The sequence below is a fragment of the Corvus moneduloides genome, chromosome Z (genome assembly GCF_009650955.1).
Source record: "Corvus moneduloides isolate bCorMon1 chromosome Z, bCorMon1.pri, whole genome shotgun sequence".
NCBI classification, from domain to species: Eukaryota; Metazoa; Chordata; class Aves; order Passeriformes; family Corvidae; genus Corvus; species Corvus moneduloides.
In genome coordinates this window covers 40780469-40795255 of record NC_045511.1, presented here as the reverse complement: position 1 = coordinate 40795255, position 14787 = coordinate 40780469, and the positions used below count along the sequence as shown (strand labels likewise).

Below are 14787 nucleotides of genomic sequence, written 5' to 3'. Positions count from 1 at the left end.
CAGTCAGCCCTACTGTCCCTTACAATTATTTTGCTTTGTGAGATTACGTCAGAGAGTTTCTGGTCTGACCGTGACCTTTATAAATATTCCAAGTATTCCTTTACATTCACACACATATGAGTGCTGATACAGATGTTTCTTCACACATTTGCTCTACTATTTGAAATACTACTTCTCTACATTCTCTATTAACTAACAAAAAATTCTTCTCTTTTAGATTTGAATGTCATCTGTAGTAAATTACATGTGATCCTGGCTTGCTTCAATTTAATTAAATTTGGGGGAAAAAAAAAATAGTCACAAGTTCCTGAAATCGAGTCCCCAGTTAGTGTGAGACACAATGTGGGGAGTTGGAACAGAGACTCCTTTGACATCCTCCTTCTAGTATTAGACAGACCAGTGTCTACAGAAGACTGTACTAGGGGTAAAGTTCCTATCTGGTAGTCTTGTAGTGGAGACACAAGCTGCTACAGACATACAGAAACTCAAATTTCCTTCAATGGAAGTTTGTCTCAATAAAGACTGCAGGAGCTTTGTTTATGAAGCAATTAAAGAGTTTTTAGGCGTTTTATCAATCATATCACATTCAATGCGTGCTGGTACTTGTCCCTGCTCACTTTCCATGGGCAAAACTTGTCAATGGCTCTTAAGGAGTTGTCATTCACGAACAGTTAAGAGGAAATGATACTCGAGCCTGGTGCTTAAAGAAAAAATGAAATTTGCTTGATTTTAGACTTAAGATGACCTGACTTTTTCCCCCCCTCCTTTTTGGTATCTACCCGATGATTTAAAAAATAGCTTTGTTTTATACTGTATTGACCCCTCTATAATTAACACAAATATATGAAAATCTCATTGTGAGGTTTTAAAAACAGCTGCTTCTTTTATCCAGAGTTAAATTTCCTATTACTCTAAATTTTAACCATTCATCCAAAATCATATGTTATATAAAAACTGTATGCATACTGTTAATATATTAATACATATTTATTATGTTTTCTAAAACTCCCTTTGTAGATATAAGATGTGAAGTTAAAGAACTGATGAAGAAAGATATTAAGTCCTGCCAGCCAAAGGTAAAATACAATAAACATTATAGATCACTGCTGTGCTTGAATCTCCTATCCAGTAGCAAAACAGACAACCTAGTTACACAGGCTTCAAAGTATTTAAGATTTTGTGTTACAGGCAGGCTTGAGTCTGACAATGTTTTGATTCCATTTAAACAGAAGCACTGGATTGGATGAGTAAGAGTTCTTTTCAGTTCTAAAAATTATGTCAAGCATTAATTTTTCACTGTAGGATCTCCTTTCTGTAATGAATAAATAAGCATGGAAATCTGTGCTAGTAAACCTCAAGGAGTGAAATCCTAAGTCTCTGGCACCTAAATCAAGAAAGGCTTAAAATGCTGGAATGCTTTTATAGAAATTTAAAATATTTAATTTGCCTCCTGAACATAACCTTCCATTAAAAAAAAAAAAAAAAAGAAAGCAACAATCACAGTGTAATTTTAACTTTAATTAACTTCATGGATTCAATTCAGCAATTGTATTACACTGCCTGTGAAATCCCATTGACCCAGTGGGAGAGATCTGTGCAACTTCTGCCACAAAGGTTTTTTGGCTCACAAGTACAATGGGTAGTAGAACGCTGGCCAGTCTGAGATGCAGTCTTGTTTTTGTTTTTTTTTTTTGAGTGGCTGACCTGTGAGAATGGGGGGGGAAATTTTTTAGGAGGCAGAGTATTTTTTCTTATAAACCACTATGAAAATTCTGGCTTGGTTTGGGGTCATCAGTCACTGCCTGAAAACATTCCTTAGGTTATGTGTCCTCATTATCTTAACCTATTCACTATGAAAAAACCCATGACTTTCAGCTAAAGGAATTCTTAATTATTACTGATTAGCTCATGAGTCTTAGACATATTCCAAAAGCAGGTGTCTTGATTTTGTCTGACTCAATTTTCAATTTTGTGAGTATTATTTTATTGTCCTCAAATTGTTTCAATTTTAGATTTTTTTTTTCTGGGTGCTGATACGCAATATTGCCCTTAGGCACTACCTATTCATTATCATTTCCCCTTTCAATTTATGTACAAAGATAAAAGAAAGTTACCTGGGCATACAGTGCAATTAAAGCACTTTTTTTTTAAGTCTTGAGGAAAGAAATTATGTTTAATTCCCTGCCCCTGTTGCACCCTCAAAGACAACAGGCTCATTTTTGTTGTGCTTTGAATGTATTAATTAATTAAGAGCACAAATCTACTCTCTTTTTCAGTCTCATAAAGAATCTGCTCTCTATTTAAGTGAATCTAGGAGTTCTTTTCCCCTCACTATGTGTATTTGGTCTTGTTTCAAGCAAAATTATAGTGATAATGGTTGCATGCCGGTTGGTTCTGTGGGGTAGGTTGGACACCATTTTTGTAACCTTTGAGCTATATGAATTTCAGACACAGAGGGATTTTGGCCTGATGAACTTGTAGACATACTATACTGTTTTCGGTGAAACACTGTTGGGAATCACAGTTAATTGAAATCCACAAATGGATAAAATATACTTAGTAATACAGACCTGAATTCAGTCAAATGATGCAATTTCTGTTATTATTCTACTCCGGATGATAGAGAATTTTCAGGGTTTTCCTCCTTTGAAAGACACCACTCCACATAGACATAAAAGATCAGGCCAAATTTCTTAATGCCACTTAGGAAGAAGGCCAATTTTTTATCACAGTAATAGATTAAGCTCAAGTGTTTACTTTTCAATCAATTCATATTGATTCAGAAAACACAGCTAGTTAATTGCATATTCAGTCCTACTGGCCATTTGTAGCAGCTACTTGTTATGCTAACCGTATATCAGCCTGAAGGGCTACATTTTCAAAGCAGCATGCACAAATCCCATTAGGAGTAACTGGGACTGACTGTTAATGTGTAACCTTCCATGTGCCTGCTTTTGAGAAAAATTTTACCTGAAACCCATAGGTCTGAAACTTTCCATCTCTGTCTAAACAGCAAGAGCTTGTAAAGCACCTGGTGAAAGATTTGAAGCTGTGATCCTGACACACACTGGTGGAGCCTAAGTTCATTGACTGCCTACTTCCTGCTGCATAACTCGGTGACTAAACAGCCGCTCAGGGTTTTAGCAGAAGCCAGTTTAACGTGAATGGGACCTTTGCGGACCATTTTGTTCTGTCATTCTCTGGAGCAAATGCCAATATGGTTGAGATCTAAAAACTTGCTGTTCCAATGTAATAGGATATGCATTTAAATTAGAGCTCTGTGAACTAAAGGATACTCATGTTAGCATCATTTTCTGTAATCCAGTGGAAAATCTGCAAACTCTGAATGGCTGGGCCTGAAGGGCTTAGAGGCAGGATGAAGGCTGAAAAAGAATACCATGCATTTAATGTAGATATTTTGTTTCTACTATACCACTAGCAGTAAAACATTGCAAATAAATCCTATTAGATTTCCCTCCCTTCTAAAATATAATTTCCACAGTTATGATTTCAGACAGATGTTGTTTCCAAAGTCTGGATTTAAAAAACATTTCTTGGAGGACACCTGTATCAGTGCTGGTGGTTTTTTGTTTGGTTGGTTGGTTGTTTTTTTGGTTTGTTGGGTTTGTTAGGTTTTGTTTGCTTGTTTTTTTAATTTAATTTATCATATATGAAAAGGTGGATTTCCAATTACAGTTTAGCTCTTGAAAAACTGCTTGGTTTATATTAATCTTTAGATGCTGCATTCAGCATCTAAATCTGAATTTTTCACAAGACTTTTTCTCCATGTTTTTTCTTCATTAAAGTGCTTAACTCAAATAAAAAAATAAAGGAGGAAAAAAGTAAATACCTGTAATATAATTAAGGTCAGACACATCAGAATGTTTTGCAAATTTTTGTAAACTGGTGAAATTGGATTTTTTTTGGTTTTTTGTTTGTTTGTCTGTTCTGTTTTTGGGAAAGCGGAAACAGAAGGAAGTAGGAGTGAAAGCTGAAAATTTGCTACTTGCTGAACAGGTGAGTTATGCATGTCTCTGGGTATATTTCTCCCATCCTTGTAGTACTCCCAAACCAGACTTCCAGTGCCACTTGGTCCCAGTTGGACCATCTCGTCTGCAGTGTTACACCTTCATGATTTGGATTTTGGCAATGCCCATATATGTTAACAACTTGAAAAGGGTCTAAGGACAGCCTCTGTGGAAAGGAATGTTTAATGTGCCATCTGTGGGTGATGCCCATGGCAAATACTTCACAAGAGTGCTGTAAAGCAAAGAAAAATCAAAGAAGAAATTAAACAGAAAAAATGATACATGAGAGACTTCCAGCCAACTTTGACATTGAAAGCAACCAAAAAATATTTTACCTAACTGCTAAAATATCATAACTGAAAGTAAGGGTGGCTATAAATAAGTTTGCTTAAGATTATACGTTAAAATATTTTCTGGATTTCAGGAGAAAATAGCACTGCGAGCAAGTCTTTCCACATCTTTATGAGTCTATTTTTAAGATACATATTAGGAAGAGGAAGTGAAAATCAGGAAAAGCATTTTATCCTTTTTTTATTCTTGCATTTGATTGTATATATAGTCTCCTTGTGGGATAATCTTGTGGTAAATTAATTTAGGACAATTCATGACTTACTACATCCAGAAAGTGTGATGGCTAATTTCTACATTGGCTCAGTGCTATTCTCTGTCATGCATGCTTTTTGCAGAACAGACAATCGATGTTGTAAGATGTGTCAAGGTAAAAATGGACACCGAATCTGCTTTTCAGTTTTTTTATCAGAATGTTTTTCTCCTGTGCAAAGAAGAAGTTGAAATGAAAGTTCTACGTAAAAAATTGTCTGCATTCTATTGTTTCTGGTTTTAAAATCCTCATAAGACCTGTGCTGACTGCTCGAGTGTGTAGCGTTAGGAAACTTTGCCCCTTGGTGCCTACTAACTCAAAACTTACTTGTACAGGTAACCAGTTGGAAAAAAGTGCCTGTTTAAACATATGCAAATGCTAATATGTGATTTGAACTTTGTGCTTAGGTGATTTTCTATGACTGAGGTTTCTTTCATTTTTGCCCACTTCCATCAAGTCACAAGAAGACAAAACTCAAGGGAAAAAAAAAAGAGAGGTATGAAAGACTAGTTAAGCTTGCAAATAGAAGACATTTAATCTGGTTTATTAACTGCAATTATGCATAGTGTTCTCAGTGTTACTGACACGATCTTACTTGTGCATGCTGCTATCACTTTGCAGTAATCCACTTAGTAAATAACTTATGTTGGGTTGAAACAAGGTAAAATGCACCATGAAGAATTGTTAAAGAATGGTAAAGCTCACACAGTGAGGTTTCTGGTTTCAGTTTTGTTTCAAAATTCAAGAATAAAACCAGAAGTAGCAGGAAAATTAATTTCATGGCCTTTCAGACCTTGTTTACCTTGACACCTCTGTCTCCCAAGTTGTAAGAGTCTCTTCTTCTGTTCTGGGAGTTATGTTAAAGACAAAATTTTCTGAGTAGTGGATTTGGAGCAGGAACACTCTCCAATGCAAAAACAGAAAAAAAAAATGCATCAACTTCATCATCTTCAGATCCAAATGTCTTCAGGTTTGCTCTCCATCCTATAAAATGTGCAATATGTTTGAATGTATCTCAGTATCTGTTAAGACAAAGTACACACAACTGTTTTCAAACTCTTATGCAAGAAATAGAAGGCAAATCATTAATAAAATGCATAATTAAGGGAAAAATACAATTTTATGTTTTAAAAAATCTAGGGTTTAAAGGTTTGTTGAATTTGGTTTTAATGAGCCATTTACTTGTTAATGTTTCATCTTAAGGCTGTATAAATACACAGGTGTGATCTTTTGCCACAACTACTTTTTAATGGAGTATCTTATTGATTTTAGGTTATTAAAAAATCTATGATCATTTGTTTTCCTTCCTATTGAGTTATGAAGTGGGTCAATCTGAAGCTAGAATTTTTTTTTAAGCTGAAATATGTCCAAGCATACACACTTCAGCTCAGAGAGTCCCTTTGCACTCTGGACCTTTCCACTACCTTTGTTATTTAGTAAAGTTTTGTCATATTTATTGAAAATATGCTGATGAAACAGTGATATACTGTTTGTATTCAGGGAAAGAGAAGCTGACAACTTAGGTGGAAAGTGTCCCTGTACAGGTGATTTGTTGGAATCACAGAAATATCACCATCATAGAGCGAATAAATCTATGGATATGACAGTATAGAGTGGGTAACAGAAATTTCAGGGCGTGTTTTTCTGTTAGACATCTCTTGAATAACTAAATAGAAGATTTAGTACACACTAGTAGACTGAAAGGACTAGTTCATAGCATTAAATATTAAAAAAGCAGCAGCATCTTCCTTTTCATTGAAGATTTTTGGGGGAAAAAGCTTACTCTAAAATAAAATTTAGAATGATTAACAGAATCCCTGTATCTATACACACACACAAGTATTTTCTCTGTAGATAACTATTACAGTTCTTCTGAAATGAGGAGCTGCTTTTCTTCTGGTTAAATATAGCCTAGAATAATTAATTAAAAATCTTTTCTGTGTTTGAGTATTTCTTCTGAAGGTTTTCTGCATGATCACTTTTTAGAAGCCTTTGTTTACTAAGAAGTGGAATTCCTGGAAAACCAGAAGAGATAATTTGAAAATGACTTCACATTGTTAATGATCTCTTTGTAGGCATAAAATTTGGCCATAATATTTTTAACTTAAAAAAAAAAAAATCCGTCCAGGAGAAAGCAAACACTTCATTAAGAGAAAGTTAGAGAAAAAGCTACTGAACGAGTCTTCTTGAGGTTTTGTTTGTTAGTTTGTTTTAATCTATGTAAACATCAGAAGTCTTCATTTGCAGAGGACTTTCATCGTGCTGTGAAAAATTCATAATATTAGTTTGCCATGGCATAAATGATGTTCCCTCCTTACTAGCTCACAGCAGCCCAGTTCATGCTTTATAGAACAGAACCAACTCTTGCACAGTTAAACATTACTGACAAGACTTGTAATGATGTTGTAAGCACTACTTTGCAAACAAGGAGATATCTTCCTAACAAGTGTTTCCAAGTTTTTCCATACAGGACTCTCTACCTGACAATTTATATTGCAATTATTTTGCTGAGTTCATAGTAATGTCTGTGCTTCACACTGTTGGAAAAGATGCGTGAGAAGGGCATGACTGTGGGCTAGAAAGGTCATTCTGTTTAAGAAAGATGAGATGTTTCCTCAGCGGCTCTGGAGAAACACTCTTGGTTCTAGAAAAATTATGTTTAGCAGGTAATAGTATCAAAACATGTTATTGTACCAAGAAAAAGAAGCTATTTTTATTTTTTCTGAATTTAGATGGAGGAAATATATATATTTAGTTTTTTAAGTAGCTGATTCCTGAAATCCTTTTTTCTTTCTTTGAATTTTATTTAATTTTTTGTTGCATTTGCTTTGCTTGTACAGTAGGCAGCAGTGCCTAGCAAGTGTAATTATTGTGTATTTCTGGTTTACTTAAAATTTTGATTCAATCAGAATCCCTAAATCTGACAACCTATAATCAAACAAAGGGAGTACTCTAGTAGGTGGGGATTAACAGAAGGGAATTAAACTGTCATTTTGCAACAGCAAATTGCAAATTTAGACCAATATGAAAGCCCATTTATGAGTCTCTCAGTAAATATCCTTTTTGTTTTGTCTAATTGCTAGTTCGAATGTATCAGACTCATCAATGGGATTAGGGTTAATAGATGTTTGGTCACGCATAACATGCAGAGGAGGAATCTGATACACACACACACAAAAATTGCACTTAATGAGCTTAGCAAATGTTTGCCATATTTTTAATGAACCCTGGGGCTGTCATTTAGAAATGCTTAGCAACTGCTTTTCCATCCTTGAAAATAGAACAACTGAAGGACATTAACACTATGTACACCATAAACAATGTGAGCTATTTAAAGATACCAACTGGGAGGTGGGAATGATGACATTTTCTGTGCAGGAGCCAGTGATACTTAACACTTCATGTGTGTGTTAGATCTCTCACATCCCAGACGGGCATCTCTAGTTTCCTACAGGGAATGAGTGTGAGTGTTTGAAGGAGATCAAATAACTCCATGAAGAGGTTTTTTGTTGTTGTTGTTTGTTAATTTGTGGTTTTTTTCCTTAACTTAAACCTCTTTTTCACGCTTCTCATCTTGTTGCCAAATACTTGCAGGGAAGATTTAAAAAAAATCTTTATAATTTTCATCATCTCCTTCTGAGCTTATAATTTCTGTCTTTGCCATTAAGTAGAATGCTTGCTTAAACAAGTGATGTGGCAAAAAATGGGCATACTCTGGGGGACTGATTGCACAGTAGATTTAATGATCCATTCATTAACCTCTGGGACCCATGCCTAAAACCAGTGCAGGCTGATTAATGGGGAATTATTGGAGCAAACCATGTGTCTTGTGGTGTAATTATTTTGACTGGACGTAACAGAATCAGGCTTTCCTTAGGGAAGGACTTGACTTGATATAATAGTGCAAAAAGTGCCATTCATATGAATTATGTCTAGAAGAAATGAGTTCTTTTAAGACTTCAGTTGCCGTAGAGGCAGTGGATCTAAAATTCTTTGTCTGCCCAGAGAAATCTTTTGAAACATCAGCTCTTAAGGCCTTGGATAGGGAAAAGAATCTGAAAACTGAACTGGCCTTTAAAAGCTTGCTGCTGCTATCAGTCAAAGCAGACCCTGCTATGTCAAGTGGGTAATGCTTTTAAAAATTTGAATAGCTGAGAAAAAGCACTATTATTAGTTTACAGAGTTCAGAGATGTCACCAGAAAAGGCTGTGACTACTGAAAACTTGTGTTTCAGTAGTGGAGTTTTAGTTAATGTAGTAAGGAAGGGTTGCAAACAACTTCTGTTATACTCAAGTGAATGTCTTGGTGCAAAAGCAGAGAGGGTTTGAAAGGGAGGCAAAACAAGAAAGGCCTCCAAACTTCTTTTATCTAATGGTGCAAATGTGAACACAAACAGTGTTGAAATTCAATAACTTATTCCTTTAACTTGCTTGAATGGTGTTGCCTACATGAGCAAGAGGAACTAAGCTCCTTGTTCCTCATTCTGCTTTTAGCTCATACATTAACCTACTTGAAACTGGAGAGGGAAGTATGATGACTATCCTCATCTTAACTTTGACTTTCCAGCATATGTATTTCAAAATATTAGAAAAAATCCTTTTGGTTTTTCATTTATAGAAAATTTTATTCAGAGAACTAAATAATTCTGAAGTTCTCCATTGGTGTGCAGAGATATCTTACTCTACTGTGCAATTAGTTTAAGCCCACAATTTCCTGGAAATGTTTTTACATAAGAGTGATGCTATGCCTCATACAAAAGTCTTTGGCTCTACCTCAAATCTCTGTGAGGAGGCCCTCACCATACAAAGAAAACTATGCTGTTTCATACATGTTTATGTGAAGTAAATAACTGAGCTCTGCAGGGGTTGCTTGAAAGCAGAATAAACTCTTGGAACTGCTATGAGGCAGTATGGCCATTCACAGCTGCACAGACTATGGATAGGGGATTTCAGACTGCAGCTCGTATCATCCATATCACTGGTAATGTAATTTACATGTTTTACTACTTTATTTCTAATGTGTTTTATTTCTCTTGGACCAATTTATCTTAAATTTTCCCACTGATACTTTCATATAGGAATTTTACAACTGAATAGCAAAACCTTCCCATTTTTTAAATTGTTCAGGGTGATTATTGGTTTATCATACTTAGTAATTTAAGACTAAGCTTTGACAAGATAACTTTTCATGCGAAATAGAGTGTACATTTTCAACATAGTTCAAAAAAAGTTTTCCAGTTCATTCAGGAAAGAAAAGCTTTTCGATTTACACAACGGTGAGGAATAAAAATACAGTTTGACACCAAATCTAAATTCATCACTGTTTGAATTGCGCTGAATAAGAGATATCAAAAACATAATAAATGCCTGAAAACTGAAAAGGGCCCTGTTGATAGAAGAGGCATGTTCAGGAAGGATTGGACTGTGTGGCACAAAGGAGGAAGCAGATGTTGAGCTGACTGGAGAATGTCCATATATATGAAAAACATAAATCTCTCACCCAAACATCAGGACTGTGAGGGAGTAGATAATGTGGGTGTATCAAAGTAAAAGACAGTGAGAACAAGCCTGGGGGAGACCAGGAATGTTTCTTTGAAAACTTGTGATTTCTGTAGCTCATTCATCTGGATGCAAAATCATACAAAATCTATTTTCTCACTTCATCATTCATGATGAGGAAGGTTAGTAGTGCAATATGCTGCTATTTTGAGTTGAATTCTCTGCAGGACAGTGGGAAGTGGTCCAGCTTCCTGCCTGGACCCTCATGTAGCCTCTACAGAAGTCACAATGGGAGGCGGAGATGGTGATCGGACAATTTGTACCAAAGCAAAAAGATATTTATTTTATCTCCCCCCACTCATCCAAGGTTTTGGGATTTTTCCCTACAGCCTTGTAAAAACCCAAGGAAATTACTGCAGGTCTTCAGATCTGAGTCAGTTCTTTACATGAGCATGGACAAAGAGGTGGTTTCTTCAACAAAGTAAATACTTCTTATGCTGGAAAAGTCATAATAATTTGGCTTCAGGCACCTGCACTTCTTGTCTTTAAGACTTCGGGAATGGTGTAGTAGCAGGTACTGCTCCTGCATATGCATGTGTTCAACTATGTGTGCACATTGAGAGTAAAACCCCAAGAAAGCTCCCCAGGTTTGTTGTGGGGACTCTCTTACCTGACAGTCTTATGTAAGATTGATGCTGTTGTATTGGTCAGCATGAAAAATAACCTGTCATCAGTACAGAACGTGATGTGCAGAATATCAGTGTAACTTGAATTTCATAGCATTTTAACACCTGTTTCCATAGCTACAGTGTAATCTAGACATCTGAGAAGCCAGCCTGCCTTTGCCAGCCCTGTCATTTCAAGGGAAATAAATTAAGGAAGCTGATCACAAGCCTGGATTATACAGCTTCTTTAAAGTATAGCAACCAGACCTGAAAACTAACCAGGAATGAACATCATTGGGACAGAATGGATAAAACCCATTTCCTGTAGCCTTTGTAGGAAAACTTGAATGTAGCCTCCTCTATATCTTTTTTTACTTCTCTCAAGCAATATTGTATGTTATACCTGGCAGTTATATTTGCAGGACCATATTTCTTGATTTTTGAGAAGTTGTACCATATTCTTAAATGAAGCTTTGAAAAAATAAACAGATGGAAAAATGGGAGGGAGCAGGCGTAGGAAAGAGATACAGTTAAGTGAATGCTAAAGGGCAAAGCTTCAGTGCCAGACAGTTATTTGCATATGCACAATATGTTTCTGTCTAGAGGCATATTTTCTCAAAGTCTGTGTGTGTATTTCTATGAGTCTATATTTATCTGTATTACTGGCAACATATGTAGGGCTATGAATAGAGTTGGGGTGTTTGCTGAATGATTTATGATGCTGCTTAATTTTTTTTGCTTTAAATACACCCTGGTTTTGAGAAATGATCTTCTATAGGTAGGGAAGTTGGAAAGAAATACAGGCATCATTTATTAAATACAAAGCAGTGGAATCCACAGAGCATCCTGATATATACATATTTGTGCTTATAGGGCAAATATATAATGGGTATGCATGCGTGTTTTCTAGGCCAATTCATTTGTAAAATGTTTAACAAGGAGATGAAAGCTGTCCGGGTATTTGCAGGACTGAGGAGCAATGCTACAATGCAAAAGGTAATTCTTTGTGGGCCAGATTTGACTGACAGAAGGGATCAGAGGTTTTTTTAAAAAATCATGTTTTGTACCCAACAGTTTGTGACATCCCAAGAGAGGGCGAAGAGAAAGCTGTATAAAGGTTTCATAGCTGCTATCTACATTAGATAACTGCCCTGGTATAGCACTACAAAGGGTCTATGTGGGTAAATATTTGCCATGATCCTAGAAGAGTGACTGTATTACTGCTGTGTTTGGCAAATGGGAATACCACGTATGTCTACAGTACAGAGTGGAAATGCAGTCCTGACTATTATGTAATTTACCAGCAAGTGATTTATAAAGCTACTTATATTACTTACATCAGTAAGTAATGAAATAAACAAGAAAATTTGTGTGACTTTAAGTAAGTAGAGCCTTGTATCTATTATTTTAAAGACAAAATACTTGTTTAGTTTAGCTTCTATGAATAGGTCATTCTCCTTGTATTGGCTAATGCAAGCACATAGAATGGCACTGTAATGCCATATTTGACTTTTCCTTTTATATATAACACCTTACTGGTGAGACATGTCCTAATGAACTAAAATAATATCATTTAAGCCTGAAATATGTCTTAAATAATTGAAGGATGCAGCCAGACAAAAACAATTTTTCTGCTCTTGGGCATAGTGGTATTTTCTTTTTTAATTTTTATTTTATTTTTTCCTGGAGGTGGATATAAAGAGGCATGATACATTGACTTTGACCTGTCAGGCTGAAGCTATTAGTCTGCCAAACCAGTGATCCATAAGCTAAAGTCTCTCAGTACAAGCCTTGACCCAATAAGCTGAAATGTCTTAGTAAGAATTGTCATGGAATTTTCAAAGAATAATAAAATGGATTCTTTGCAGTGCCTATGCAATTAATAATTCAGTAGTCTGAAAGGTCTCTGGAGATACTGCTCAAAAGTAGTAAGTAAATAATACATTTTTAGACATCTTCTTATTTTTGTGGTTCTAAAGGTGTGGAGTTTCTTTTTATATTTCCTGGAAAGTTTCCAGGCAAAATAATGTCTCTGAAACTGCATTAGCTTGGTATCAGTTCATAATTCGTAACAGGAAGAGATAACCATTTATTAAATAAATGATTTGGAATATTCTTTCCCTTTTGTCCCTTCAAAAAAATCTTAATTATGACTCATATTACATTGCTAAATATATATTTGAGGCTTAATGGGGTTTCATATTAGGCCAGCAACCCCATTTGTCTCACAGTTTAATGCTCAATTAATCTTACTGCAATCTTAGTTCAAGCAGTAGATACTAAAGATTGCTAAGGGTTCTTCTCAAGATGCTGTGATGACACTACATCTTGGTAGAAAGAAAACAAGGGCAACAGATTAGTAGTCTCAGTGTCTCTGTGTAATTGTGATACAAGTCTATTTCAGAACAAGATTCTAGTCCAGTACTTGGGATGACATTATTTCTCATAATAAACTAAGGAATGGGACAGCAAGATAGGTCCAAGTGAAAGTGCTGACATTGTTAAAAAAGAAAACGGGTATACTATCCATCCGAATATAGTGTCTCTTAATTTTGTCCTAGAAATATATACAATGAAATAATGAACTTGTGGGAACAAGGAATCATATTTGGAGACCAGTTTCATGGCAAGGTGGTAACATAAAACAACACATGTAAAATATTTTAATCCACACTGGTTAATAAATAAAAGTTCTGGAAAATATGAGTTGGAAAATTTTAGTTAAATAATTGTTAAAATCATAAAGATAAGGAATATTCTGTGGCATTCAATGCTCCAGATACTGATAGTGACTAAGAATGTACATACTCATCAAAAAAGATCAGAGAAATTGATAAAGTCCAAGAAAGGCATTAAACACAGGAACTCTCAAGTCTCAGCTATAGTCACCAGAAACCATGAAGATCTTGTTTTATTTGTTTTATTTTTCCCTCTGTGACTGCTCCTACTTGCCGACAGATAGGATGCCAGGCTAGGTGGAGCCTTGATCCAAGATGTGACATTCTCATCTAGAAATTCTGACCCTGTAATTTTTTATGTTTACCTTCTTTTAGATTTGCATTGCCACAGAAAGAAGAATCTGGGTATATGAATGCACAAACAAAAAAAATGTGGAAAAATGAGAGGAAAAAATAATCCTTTTTCATGCAATTAAGAAAGAGGACAACAGAGATTTACTGCAAATTCAGATCCTAATGTATCATTATTCTTTAGAATCTACTAGACCCACTAGTTCACTTGAAACAGTTTTGAAACCCTAATTGTTGTGCCAGACTGAGTGGCCAGGGCTTTTAATTTTTCCTTAAAGAGATAACGCTTATCAATGCTTGGATTATTGCATTGCTTTGAATTGTGAGCATATCCCAAATTTTGTGTTAATAGTCTAGATAATTACATACTAAAGAATGTAGTAACCATTTAATGCCAAAAGACAATTTTGAAAAGGAAAACAAAAGGTAAAAACAAATTGAATAAAGACAATATAGATCTTTTTCACTTAAGACCTAATTCATAGAATCAAATAATTGTTTAGTTTGGAAAAGACATTTAAGATCCAACTTGAAACCCCATACTGCCAAGTCCACCACTAAACGATGTCCTTAAGCACCAAGTCTACCTGTCTTTTAAATACTGCTAGGGATGGTGTCTCAATCACATCCCTGGGCTGCCTGTTCCAGTGCTTGACAACCCTTTCTCAGAGAAGAGATTTTTCCTAATATCAAATCTAAATCTTCTCTGGGACACCAAGATGTTATTTCCTGTTTTTCTATTGGTAGGGACAGTAGAACAGAACAGCAGAAGGAGAAGACACCTTCAGAGAAGTTGATAAAGGAAGGAACCTAGGCAAGCAGGATGCAGCTCAGCTCTGTAAGGCTGAAAAGGCAGGAGTCACGCCAAACAACAGTATTGTGCTCACTCAAGAGCTGGGGTCAAGGAACGACCACCTAAAATATTACAACAGTGGATGCTGAAGACCACCAAAGAAGATCCCTGAA

General features: G+C 35.6%; 1 long non-coding RNA gene across 1 annotated transcript; it reads left to right on the top strand.

Annotated features, from left to right (window-relative positions):
• The first annotated feature begins 299 nt into the window (after positions 1-299).
• LOC116438622 lies at positions 300-5107 on the top strand. The gene is made up of 3 exons (XR_004237848.1): positions 300-1076; positions 3964-4017; positions 5037-5107. It is a non-coding gene; the product is annotated as an uncharacterized LOC116438622 (long non-coding RNA).
• The last annotated feature ends 9680 nt before the right edge of the window (positions 5108-14787 follow it).